This window comes from Acinonyx jubatus, chromosome B3, assembly GCF_027475565.1.
Source record: "Acinonyx jubatus isolate Ajub_Pintada_27869175 chromosome B3, VMU_Ajub_asm_v1.0, whole genome shotgun sequence".
NCBI classification, from domain to species: Eukaryota; Metazoa; Chordata; class Mammalia; order Carnivora; family Felidae; genus Acinonyx; species Acinonyx jubatus.
The window spans coordinates 122435943-122448862 of NC_069386.1; the positions used below are offsets into that span (position 1 = coordinate 122435943).

General features: G+C 37.1%; 2 long non-coding RNA genes across 3 annotated transcripts in view; one reads left to right on the forward strand and one right to left on the reverse strand.

Moving 5' to 3' along the window:
• Positions 1 to 2149, forward strand: part of LOC128316088 (uncharacterized) — a 51969-nt gene extending 49820 nt beyond the window's left edge. For both annotated transcript variants that reach the window (XR_008299566.1, XR_008299565.1), the window contains one exon: positions 2069 to 2149. This is a non-coding gene — a long non-coding RNA (uncharacterized LOC128316088). The remainder of the gene's footprint in view (positions 1 to 2068) is intronic.
• LOC128316089 (uncharacterized) overlaps positions 1 to 12920 on the reverse strand; it is a 91858-nt gene that overhangs the window by 35258 nt on the left and 43680 nt on the right. The window lies entirely within an intron of this gene.

Sequence of the window (12920 nt, forward strand, 5' to 3'; positions counted from 1 at the left end):
TTGTCTAACTGAATGTGTCAAAACCATTGCAATTGTACGCTGTATTGCATCCAAATAAAATGTTAGTTCTGTCCTAGAACAGGCATATTGGATTGCATATTTATTAAAATTTGTAAAATAGGCCAAGGACTTTGGGGAACTCAACTTTGTTACCCCTGGGATCTTTACCACTGCAAGCTACCTCTCTCCTCAGCTGGAACAGTCATAACCAATAATAAAGAGCTGGTAAACTCCTTTGAGAGTCTCAGTTGAAAAGTTCTTAAAGAGTCCTTAGAATACTTTTAATTTTGCATATCACCTTTCATCTCTAGAGCTGTCCCTGCTGACTTATTCATCTTCTCTATTGTCTCTACCTCAAGAGAGACATGCCCTTAAAAACAAGGAGCATTCCCACTTGGCAGATGGAAAAAATGGGCATTTGATTGGTTGTGCTCTGCTCACATAATCAATATTCCATAAAGTCATACAGCATAGATAGAATCCTTATCATGATAGGAGAGTGCCAATTCAAAAGTAATCCTCACCCTTAGATCCCACTGAGGTAACAAATAGGTTGAGAACAGTATTTCCAGTAAGATAAAGACTGTAGAACTCTATGTTTGTCATTATGCTTTGAATATACTGCACCCAAGTAATGGTAACTGGTCAAGAGGAATGTCCACAGCCTGCTGCCCCTCTTATAGCTATATGCCGATAACAGAAACCAGCAAGGTAACTGGCATGGGGCAAATAAAGCTACGGGAAGATACCACTAAATCCAAATAACCGTTGTATCTTACTTAGCTGTAACATCTGCTCTACCACCCTTCTTGCCCACCCCAATCCTTTCTCTTCATGTAGCCTACAACGATTTTTACAAATACTCTATCAGGTCATACCCTTCCCCCACTTAAAACTTTCAACAGCTTCCCATTGCACAAAGAAAAAAAGTGCAAATTCTTTAGCATGGCCTTCAAAGTGCTTTATAAGCTGGCCCCTGCCTACCTCTGCAACCTCATCATAAACCCCTTCTCCCTTTCTCATTTGTTCCATCAATACTCCTCTAACTTCCTAAACCATGTCAGACCCTTTCCCAACCCACAGCATATACTTTTCCCTCTTTGTGTAGCACATCCCTCCCCACCTGTTCTCCTCTCCCAAATGACTGCCCTCCCCTAGATTCTTCTCATGATGGCATCTTATTTTTCAGGTTTGCACTTTATTGCCCCTGAGACAGGCCTTTCTTGACCTAGACAGATATCCCCCACTCTTTCCTATCACAAAACACCCTGTTTATTTTTTCATTCACTTAACAAATGTATTTGTATACTTATTATGTGCCAGTACCTGTGTGAAGCGTTGTAGATACAACAGTTAACAAAACATACAAAAAGATGCGTGCATTGATGAAAATTTTAGTCAGAAAAGCATATGGTGAGAAAAATAAATGAGTATCAAAAACATCTAGATACTTTATTTTAGATACTGGAGCTAGGGAATGTTTTACTGAGAGGCTAGCAGGTGAGAAGAGACTGCCAAAGGGGACCGGCAAGTTTCCTTGTGACTATCCAAGGAGAAAGTGTTCCAGGCAGAGGGAGTATCAAGCACAAAGGTCCTGAGGCAAGAAAGTGCCTGGAATATTTGAGGGAGACAAGGGACTGTGCTGGCTGAAGTAGCGGACAGCTGTAAGAGATGATGCTGGATAAGTAATGGTAGGGTCATATGGAGCAGGACCTTGGACATCATAGCAGATTCCTTGGCTTTTACCCTCACTGAAATCGGAAGCCCTTGGAAGTTTTTGAGTGAAGGGTGATATGATCTGCTTTGCATTATATAATTCATCATCCTGTTTGCTCCCCGGGGGAATAATTTGAAGGACTTATGCAATGAATGTTTGTGTTCCCCCCACCCCACCCCGCCAAAACTCATATGTTGAAGCCCTAAGGCCCAATTGTGTCTACACTTGGAGATAGGGCCTGTGAGGAGGTGAAAAAAGTTGAATGAGATCATAAGGGTAAATCCCTAATCTGACAAGGCTGATACGTTTATAAAAGGAAGATACACCAGAGCTTTCTCTCTTTGCATACAGGCAGCAAAGAAATGTCATATGAACACATTCTGAAAAGGAGGCCAGAACTGGACTATCCTGGAGCCCTGATTTCAGACATCCAGCCTCTAAACCTGTAAGCAAATAGATTATTATTTAAGCCACCCAGTGTATATTTTATTATTGCAGCTAGAGCTGTGTTATATTTTTATCTTTTTTTTTTTTTTCCCAAAGACAGGGAGTGAGAATGGAAGACTTTGTCTCCTTCATCACATTTAAGAGAACTTGTAATTTAAAAGATCTGCCAGTGGGTGTTTGTTTCAGATCTTCTCCACTCACTGTCATCTCCAAGAGGCTTGGCTCTGGGTGTCTACCCCCACGGCCCAGTACTGTACCTCACAGGTCATGTGTGCAGAATAAATATTTACTGAATGAGTACTATGATGAACTTAGGATTTCTCCTAAGAAGGTCCCATACATTTAAGATCTTTGTTTTTGAATTAAAAATAGTTTGTTCTTGTTTATTTCTTTAGAGCCTTCTCTGAACTGATACTGGGGTATCAACTTTCCTCTTTTGCATTCTTTGATTCCACGACCATTTATTCAACACCTGTTATAAATAACCAGGGCTGGGATACAAAGATGAACCCTCGCTGCTTACTTCAAACTGTTGACAGGTTTTTAGGTTTTCCTTATTTAATATCATAGTTTTAGTAAGAGTTCAATAATCAAAACAAAAAGAAATATGTGTTTTCATGAGTCAGGTGTCTTTAATTTCTGTAATGTTTTTTACTGGACTGCTTAGTAGTCATCTATTAGAACTCACATGGTACCTGTTCAAAATGTAACTTGTATATGATAGACTACAGTTTTAAAATTTGGATCACTGTAAAAAACTTTATTAGTTTCTTAGGGCTGCCATAACCAAGTACCATAAACTGGGGAGCTTAAATAACAGAAATTTATTGCCCCATAGTTCTGGAGCTAGAAGTTCAAAATCAATGTGTCAGTAAAGCTGGTTCCCTCTGAGTTCTGTGGAGGGAGAATCTGCTCCATGCCTCTCCCATAGTTCCTAGAGGTTTACTGTCAACCTTTGTCATTCCTTGGCTTGTGGAAGCGTCACCACAATCTCTTCCTTCATCTTCAAGTGGCATTCTTCTGTGTATGCCCGTGTTCTAATTTCCCCTTATTATTTATAGGAACATCAGTCATGTTGGATTAGGGGCCTATCTCACTTCTGTATGACCCCATTTTAACAAGTATATCTACAAAGGCAGTCTTTCCAAATAAGGTCACATTCTGATGTATTGGGGATTAGGAATTTAGCGTATGAATTTTGGGAAAACACAATTCAACTCATAACAATTCTTAATGAAGGAATAAATAAAAGCTCTTCTCAAAGACTCCTCCACCTTTCAGCCCTTAATAACTACTTGTCTTTTGATAAGTGTTGGTATTCAAAGTTGGAGGGAAAAAGTGGAATTCACATTCTACAACTTTTGTAAGAAAAGCACCAAGGTATAGCCAAGAAAACACTTTAGCAGGAGTCATAAAGCCCTTTTTTAGTCTCACATATCTGATAACATCTGATTCAACTAACTTTATTGAGGATATCAGTGAGTTTCCTCATATATAAAAGGCAGGGTCAACTTTCATCATTACCAATGTCTCAACCTATCCCAGGAAGAAGAAATAAATGTTATTATTTGTGGTGGGCAAAATTCTAACATGACCCCCATGACCTGTACCTCCTAGCGTTAGCCCTAGTGATTGCTACCTCATGTGGCAAAAGGGATTTTTTGGTTGTAATCAAGATGACCAATCTGTTGACTTTATCACAGGGAGATTATCCACAGGGACCCACCCTAATCACTTGATCCCTCTAAAAGCAAAGTTTTCTCCAACTGGTAGCAGAAGAGAAAGTCAGAGAAATTCAAAGTACAAGAGAGATTGTTATAAGTGAGGTTCTCCATTGCAAAGATGGGTGGGGGGGGGGGGGTCCTTGCCCCTGAGGCAAGCAGCCTCAAAGAGCTGAGAAAGGTAGCAGCCAACCACTAGTGAGAAAGTAGGGGCCTCAGTCCTAAAACTTCAAAGCACTAAATTCTGCCAACAACTTGAATGAGCTTAGAAATGGGTTCTTCTCTGGAGACTCCAGATTAACTAAACTTTCAAGACCCTAAGCCAAGAATCCAATCAGGTCCACCTGGGCACTGACCTGTAGAACTGTGAGATACAAACGGGTATTGTTTTAAGCCAGTAAGTTTGCAGTAATACACAGCAACAGAAAACATATTATTACATTACAGTGAGAAAACGAAGAGAGAAACCTGGAAGAAAGAATGGAGTGAGAAAGAAACCAGGTGAAAACTGAGTAGGACGGAGCACCATCAAAGGAAAGAAATGAGGAAAGACATAAAGGTGGAAAGAGATAAGATATATGAAGTTTGCCCTAAATATTTCTTTTTTTTTTCTCTCCAATGTTTATGTATTTTGAGAGAAAGAGTGAGCAGGGAAGGGCAGAGGGATAGAGAGAGAATCTCAAGCAGGCTCCACAGTGTCAGCATGGAGCCTAACACAGGGCTCAATTCCACGAAGCAAGAGATCCTGACCTGAGCCAAAATCAACAGTCCAACGCTTAACCAACTGAGCCACCCAGGCGCCCTTGCCCTAAAAATTTCTTTTTCTTTTTTAAAAAAATTTTTAACATTTATTTACTAATGAGAGACAGAGAGAGACAGAGCATGAGCATGGGAGGAGCAGAGAAAGGGGGAGACACAGAATCCAAAGCAGGTTCCAGGCTCTGAGCTGTCAGCCCGGGGCCTGAACTCACAAACCAAGAGCATGACCTGAGCCGAAGTCGGACGCTTTACCGACTGAGCCACCCAGGTGCCCCTAAATATTTCTAGTTAGAGATAAAACATGCTTAGGTTTGTTTCTTTGACTGTTCCCCTGTTTGCATGGAGTGGTGATAGTACATCTGACACACATAATTAAATTGGACAATTAAACTGAAATCATGATCCGTATTATCTAAGAAATGATAATCCAATAAAAAAATAGAAAGGAAACTCCTTTCCGCACATGAGGAAAAGAATAGAGAGGAAAAAAAAGGATGGGGAAAGAAAAGAGAAAGGAAAGAGAGAAAGGATAGGGGAGGGAAAAGAAAGAAGGGAAGAAGAGAAGGAAACTGCAAAAAAAGTTTTTTAGAGGAATATAAAATTCTGTATTGAAAATTGAATGAAAGTGTGTCAGAGACAAGCATGGTGGTATCAAACTTCTCTCAAAGTTCTCCAGAAGCAATAGAGAAATTGCCATTTCCATTCTGCCTTTTCAGCCTTTATGAGCCTCACTAGTTGCCTGGCTGCTTAAACAGCCTTCAATGCCATCAAAGGAAGAAAAAGCTCCACAGCCATGACAGAAAGAAAAGAAAGAAGAGAAAAGAAAAGAAAAGAAAAGAAAAGAAAAGAAAGAAAGAAAGAAAGAAAGAAAGAAAGAAAGAAAGAAAGAAAGAAAGAAAAGGAAAGGAAAAAGAAAAAAAAAGTCTTTACCTCATGTAGGTATTTCTGAATCCAACAACTATGAAAACACAAAATCACATCTGTTTGAAAGAGACAGGTAAGCCAATAGCAATGTTAGACATTTCCAATAAAATTCAGTAATTGAAAAGAAGTTTTATTAGGAAAACATCATTTCTGGATTTTTCCTCAGCAAGGCAGAGAAACTACTCTGACATGGTCAAATACCAAAGAGAAATTATTCCTGTGTTCTTAAGGTTCTATGGCTCCTTTATAGTATGTGGGGACATTGTACCTCACGTTCAATGCCCAGCGCATTGAAACAAAAACACAAAGACCAAGTTGGTGTAGAATTTACAGTAAAAGGGCATTAGAGAGCCAAAGGGGCCAGGCAATTAAAACAACAAGCACCAAAAAATGAGCAAATTCTGTGCACAGACAGCTAGTTTCATGGAAGAATTCCTTTTTTTTTTTTTAATTGAGCTATTAAACACTAAAAAACAAGAGCTGAATACGCAGGACAAAGTTCGGCTATACAAGCTGGCCTTTCCAAATAAGGAATAAGGAAGCAGATATTCATCTAGCAACTTCTGTTCAGGGTTCTAAGAAATAACAACTCTATTTTCTTTGTCTATGACTACCAATATTACTTGTAAAGCATTCTCAACAAGTTGGTTAAATAAGATCTTTTTTTTCCAGCAAGAGCTGAAAGGCCTCTAACGGAAGTATGCTTTCAATAGCTCCTCTTGCAGTGCTCAGGAAATTCTACATGATTATTGCCATTATTTCCTACATGGATGACTGTTATATAATTGTCTATTCTCTGTCTTGTGGCCTTCGGAGGACGATTAATGTGATGGTTGATGACCGGCCAAACCCCAAAACTGTCAAGTGACCCAAAGAGTTGTTTATGCCAATCTCAGGAAGGAAAAGTACTACATAATTACAAAATAACATATTTAGACCAGGGGTCAGCAAGCTTCTTCTGTAAAGGCCCATAGAGTAAATATTTTAGAATTTGTGGACCATGTGGTCTTTGTCACAACTACTCAACTCTGGCTGTAGTGTGAAAGCAGCCATAGATGATACAGAAATGAATGAGTGTGGCTATGTTCCAATCAAACTTTATTTATGAACAAAAATTTGAATTTATTACAATTTTCTTATGTAATAAAATACTATTCTTATTTAGATCTCCTTCAACCACTTAAAAATGTAAAAATTATCCTTAGCACACATCCATACAAAAACAGGTGGTGGACTGGAATTGCCAGTAGGCCCATAGTTACCCTTTCCATATTTATACTATTTTATGTGTTTTCAGAATCCATCATATGATTATACTCTTAGATTTAACACCTGATAAAAACATAATAAAATTTGGTTAAAGTTATACACAATGGTTACCAGATGCCCACTGACTACTGTATTTTGTGAAATATTAATAGATGCTTACCTTTTCTAATTTACTGTAATTCTATTTAGTTGGTGCTTTTAGAGCTTCTAGTCATAAAGAAAATATAATGCAGAAAATCTGAAAGCCCCAACTAATTTGACTACCTATCAATTGCAATTTTTTGACACTAAAATTCTGTATAATGTCATAAAACCCTGAGATTTGTTTTCCAGAAGACAGAAACGATCTCAGAATTATTTGGTGTTATTTATTTGGCCAGGCAATTATCTCAGAATTATTTGATGATTTATCACATGCAATAGCACAATTACAAATGACCTATAGTCAACATCTGCCCTGTCCTTAGTCCTCTGACATCAGTGATAGTATTAAATGAACGAAACCAAAGAATCAAGTTAAGGTCGACTCTAATTGCAGATCTTGGGGACAGCCCTAGTGAGAGTTTTAATGTAGCTGTTGCTATTATGCACACAGTGTGATTCATAGTTCAAAGCAACACTACCCATTGTTGGTACAGCACTGTTAGTATGTGAGTTGTCCAATGCATATGCCTGCATAGTCTTCATCTTAATACAAAATAAGGTTACTGCTACAGAGTTTTCTAACCCAGTTCAATTCAGTCAGTAAATCAACCACCTTTTACCAACTCTCTGACTTATCCAAAGCTTCACAAAATTCCCTTTATGTCTGCTTCCCCTTAATATACCAATGCAAGTTATCTCTTACAGTTCAGTAGATCTGGCAATTGCTTTTCCCAAATTATCATTTTCCCTCACAATATAATTGAATTTAAGTTTTGGGGACCTAGTTAGGCTCCACTACCAAGAGAACATGATTCAAGTGTTTGAAAAAGAAAATAAATCTTAGTGTTTTAAGCCCTTCCATTCTCAACAGGAAAATATCTTTCTTCTTGGTTACACAGAATAAATGCCACAGCTTTTGTCCTTTCTTTAATTTAGCTCTGATTTATTCTCTCCTTCAAGTCTTCTTTGATGTGCGAAGAGAAAGATGTGGCATGGATCTCAGAGTCCACTCCTCTCTAATCCTGAGACCCTGTGCATTTCATTTTTAAGAGGTCCATGCTTTATCCCCAGTCTCTTCAGAGTCTTAAAATTCTCCTTCTTTCTTAGCATCCTCTATCTTAAAATACAATTATGCCTCCCCAAATTGAAAACCAATCTTTACTTCCATGTTTTAATAAAATACTTCAAACATATCTAGAGTAAAATAAGAAGTCATCTACCACTTAAATGAACCCATGTTAGAGTTTGGTCTTATTTAATTTGAACTTAAAAAAAATAAAAATAAATAAAGCATATCAAGTGCATTTGCAGTATCCTTGTAGCTCTGGTTGGCCCCATTCCCACCTAACACCTCTGTCAACTCCTTCCCCCACTAAGTAACCATTCTGAATCCTTCTCATTTAGTATTTTATTATTTTGCTACATATTTATGGGTCTATGTAGTTTTTAAAATAGTGTTCCTTTGAGTGTTTAAGTACATGATATCATACTATATGTTCCATTCTGAAATTTGTTCATTAAATATATTTTATACTGTATATATTTGAGATTTATCAATATTGATACATGACTTCAATTTATTCATTTTAACCTGATGAGTAATATTCATCATATAAATAAGACACAAGTCATTTATCTTTCCCTTATGATGGACATTTACATGGCTTCTAATTGTTCACTACCAAATATAATGTCAAAATGGACACTTTAGTTCATGTCTTTTTCTGGGCATGGGTAAAAGTTTCTTTAAAGTAATTAGCCAGATGTGCAATATCTGGGCCTCAGGCAGTGTGTGTTTTCACCAATTGCATCTCCAAAATAGTTGTTTCAATGTGTTCTTTCACTGTTAAGGTTTGAGGCTTCCCCACAGCCTTGCAGCAATCCGTGTTGTCAGATTTTACATTTTATACTGTCTGATGGGTTTAAATGTATCTTACCATTGCTTTCCAATTTGGTTTCCATCATTGTTTAGCTATAAAACTGCTCTTCCCATGGACATCTAATAACCACCTTCTTGCCAAATCTCAAAGACTTCACTTGTACTCATCATTCTGCTTGACCTCAATCGCATTTGGCATACTGGTAAACACCAAGTCCAAACTCTCTTCTCCCTTTGCTTACATTTAACAGCATTCTGGGGGGAGAGGAAGCAGATAGCAAGATGTTCCCGTAGAAGTTCATGTGTAAATCTGGTAGATAAATCAGGGAATGTACTCTTCAAAGAAATATAATTTAATAATAGAACTTGGGAAATTTGAAAAAATACATAGCTTTCATAATATGAAACACTTAAATTAGTTTCCAAACAAAAATACTCCTAAGTTTGGGGGTTGTACAAGAAACAGTATGAGAACACATTCATAATAAGCACTACATTTAATGCAACATTTAATAATTATTTCTAAATTATGTTTAATATAATTTATGTGTGTGATGTATTTTATATTGATAAACCAAATGCTTATTGAAATGTAATGTTTTATGTTTTAAAAATTAACATAATATATTACTATAATATCAAAAAGGGGGTAGTGGGTGTCATGAAAGCTATTTATGATGATGCATCTTCCATTTCCTTTTCCATGAGCTATGGTTCATTCTAAGGAAGTTAGAACACAGATTTAAAAATAAGATCATTTGAAACTGGCCCCAGGAACCTTTAAATGGGTCTAAATGAATAGCTATACATGGAAAATTACCAAAAATACTACTTATTGGAGCCCATATATATATATATGTATATGTATATAAGCAGCCAGCCCCACCATCCATTGCCCACCCTTGACATCCCTAATGATATTAAACAAATATTCATTTAAGAAGTTTACTCAACAGATATTTTCTGAGCAATGACTCATCAGCTCTTCTAGGTGAAGGGATTGAGTGATGAATAAGAAAGCCTCTTCCTTCACACAACTTAGATTTTAGACCTCTATAAAAGTAATACCAGGCTCTGATCAGCATCTCCTGTTTTTCTAAGTTCTTTGAGTGATGGGGGGTAAGTGTTTTTGTTGTGAGTAGGGTAACTGTCAATGTTAGCAAAAATAAAACTCCAAAATATTATAAGACTGATACCAAGACTCACAAATGTAAAAAGATGATGTCCAAAATTCTCAGTATGGTCTAGATCTAAATATACAGAGTAATGGTACCAAATGACATTCTTGAATGGTACTTGAATTAAAAAAAATTAAGTAAAATTCCTTCTAGTCCTAAAAAAAAAAATCCAAACTATTATTTGGCACACACTTGAAGTTGGCAGTTACTAAAACCTATAACCAAGAATCCTGAAAGACTATGAAAATTTTATGTGAAATAACCCCTTCAACTGCAAAAAGAAAACCTTGACTTCTTTGGTGACTTGTATTAAACCTTGTATTCCAAATGTTTCCAAGATACTATGGTGTTTCTTTATGGTAGAAGTAAAGTTCTTGATTAAAGAACATTATGGTGTTTCTTTGTGTAATTTCTGTAGTCAATCTTCAGACAGATAACTCAGCAGAAAATACCATAACGCAAGTTTGATGAAAAAAAATCAATCCTTACCTTTTATTTTCTTTGGTTCACTTGGGATGATTCTATCACTGGGAGAGTCTATTTAAGTATTCATTCTGAATGTTTAAAGATTCTGTGGAATAAAACTGTTCTTTTTTCAAACCTTGGCAACAATCACAAAGATGTATTATCTTCATGAAAGTTTTTCATGAAGGAAACAAAGGAGCAGAATTAGGGAGGAGAAAGATTGTGGTATATGCTCTTCCTATTCTAGAAACATTGGGCTTGGTAATCTAGATTGCTAGCAAAAAAAAAAAAAAATTGAATAGGAAGAAAAATCATCAGTTTAGGTGTCTTGTGCCATTTGTCCACAAGCAATGAATTGCCAAATGCTGCCAAGTTCTTTTATAGAAGAATTCATCTCACTACTAAGATGATCAATATGAGAATAACATCACATGAAACACCAGTTTTTTTCCTTTGCTTTGTGAATATATGTTATGTGGATCAAAAAATACTTGTGTTCCATGTTGAGGTCCTTTGATTCTCAAAAGAAAATATTCTTGGCTAAATTTATGAGCTGAAAGACCAAGTGACCTATTTTTGGAACACCAGAGAAAAGACCAACTGTGTCAAACTTGAAAAAATTATAACTGTCAGTGGATCTTGGCTGTTTGGCAGATATACTTTAAGCATTGAGTATACTGAATGTGAAATTTCAAGAGAAAATTTCCAACCTTTCTCATTATAATAAATTTTACACATTTATAGCCCAAACCAGTTATGGATATAGTATATTAATGCTAAAAAATCTAAGTATTGTCTCAAGTTGGTGAAGATTTCAAGGACCATGTCTTGAAAATGATTTTAAGGATGAAAAAAAATGAGTCTCATCTACTCCTACAAAAAGAAAAATGTGGATGGTATTTTCTTGATGATGTGGCTAAAAACCCCTTTTGGAAACTCACAAATATTTTCTAGGATTGGACTATCCACAACTCACTTGATGGACAAGTTTTAAAATATGCTTAATTCAGCTTCCAAAGTTAATTTTTATATAATCATAAATGGAGTAAAATATCACCCCAGAGGAAATAAACAGGTTTTGCTTGTCACGTATCGATATTCATCAACATACACATGTGACACCTGTTTTCTTCACCTTCAGCAAACAAGAAAAATAACCATACAACAGAAGGCACACTATTATGCCTATTTCCCACATAACTTACCAGAGAACATTTTATAGCAACCAAGCATATTCACTTCTCACATAATGCATTTTTGGTGGCAGGAGGGGGAGAACGCATGCGAGCAGGGGAGGAATAGAGGGAGAAAGAGAATCCCAAGCAGGCTCTATGCTGAGCCCCTATGCGGGGCTCAATCCCATGACCCTGGGATCATGACCTGAGCCAAAACTAAGAGTCAGATGCTCAACTGACTGAGCCACCCAGGTCCCCCTCACATAATCAACTTTTTAAAAAATGAATGTAGGATAAAGGATAGTTTTTTTTTTTCTAAAACTACCACTGAAGTACTGTTTTTATCTAACAATTTTAAGTGTTTGTTTAGTTTGAGAAAGAGAGAGAGAGAGAGCTCAAGTGAGGGAGAATCAGAGAGAGAGGGAGAGAGAATCTCAAGAAGGATCTCACTGTCAGCACAGAGCCCAGTGCAGGGCTCAATCCCGTGACCATGAGATCATGACCTGAGCTGCAATCAAGCTTAACCAACTGAGCCACCCAGGTGCCTCCCAATTTTAAACTGTAAAAATTTTTTACACTGAAGCTACTGTCTTTCTGATCTACACAGTTTCTTTGGTGGATTCCTTGTCTTGTTATACTTCCTCACTAGAAGACCTTCCCTAGACTTGGGTTCTGATCATTTTCTTTCTTCTCTCGCTGTCCTCCCTCCTACCCTTCCTGCCTTTTTCTTCCTTCCTTCCTTCCTTCCTTCCTTCCTTCCTTCCTTCCTTCCTTCCTTCCTTCCTTCCTGACACGCATTCAACCTGATCATTTCTCACAATCTGAACTATGATCTCTGTGCAGAGGACTTCCAAATCTGTGTTCTTGACATTTAACCAAATCACCATCATCATAATATTTACTTCTTTCAAGTCATTCACCTAATATGCACAGGGCACTTACTCCATACAAATCCTGTCACAGGAACCTGGAGTACAACAGTATGATAGAACACAAAGCAGTCAATGTAGCTGACTTTGGAACTGCCTGCCAGTGATCTCCTTAGATGTGTGCTCAAATGTTGCATTCAACACACATTGCTTAAGATTCATCATTTTCCTTTCCACTAGCTATCTTTCTTGATTAATATTTTTTGTCAAGGCTACAATCATTTTCTTTTTAATCCAGATGTGTAATCGTGGGGTTAACTTGAATATTGGAAGGAAGGAGAAGAGAGGACATATTTTTGCTTCCACTCCACAA